Consider the following 1,017-nt stretch of genomic DNA (forward strand, 5'->3'; position numbering starts at 1 on the left):
TGTTGAACACAAAGAAGATATTTTGAAGAATGCAAAACAGTTAGGGTATTTTTGACTATTGTAATGTTTCCTACTATGGTAGTCAATGGTGGCCAAAAATTGTTTGGTTACAAGCATTTTTCCAAATATCTTTCTCTGTGTTCATCAGAACAAAGAATTGTATACAGATTCAGAACAACTTGAGGGTGAGTAAATGACAGAATTCTCATTTTGGGTGAACTGTGCCTTTAAGGAATACATTTTACCAGTAAATTAATTTTAAAAAATAAAATAATCCAAATACGTATAACGTACTTACACAGATTCTTATGGCACTCTTGCCGTTTAAAGTGTCTTCCTTTTAAAGCTAAAGATATCCTTACTTGACAGGTCATATACTGCATTTATCTTATAAGGTGAAACAAGAGACAGAAAAGTAGACTGGTGAGAAAATAAGCACATCAGCATCTAAAGCACAATATTTTAATTTTTCAATTATTACAAATATTGTTTTAATAATCCCCAGCAATGCATTATCATCTGAGGTTACAGTATGAACTGATTATTGCTTAGATAATACAAACAGTACAAACTTGGATACATGAAGGTACTGTAAATAAAAATGTTCTGTAGAGTTGTGGCCTCTTGCGCACACGGATTCATTGGCTGCACTCTGATCTCAGTCTCTCTGAGGGATTCAGAAAATGACTTTCAATATTGTGTATTGATTCGGTTAACTGAATGGGCTGCTGAGTTTAATCCTCTTGCATTTGAAATATACAGTCTCTCTACGGTTTTCCTTTTTTCAGACCATCTCTGCAGTGAATAGCTTGCGGCTTCTTCTGCACCAGCAGTATGCTCAGTGATGTTACACAGAAAGTGAAACATCAACATGGTTCATCCAAATCTGGAAGAAAAAGAGATCAGACACCTGACGCTTTGGGACAGAGGCTGATGTTGTGAGAACAGAGAGAGATGGGATACAGAAAGGGGGTGTGTCAACTAGGGTGTGTGTGCCCATGCGAAAGGGACTGAGAT

The sequence above is a fragment of the Barbatula barbatula genome (genome assembly GCF_947034865.1).
Source record: "Barbatula barbatula genome assembly, chromosome: 10".
Classification (NCBI taxonomy): Eukaryota; Metazoa; Chordata; class Actinopteri; order Cypriniformes; family Nemacheilidae; genus Barbatula; species Barbatula barbatula.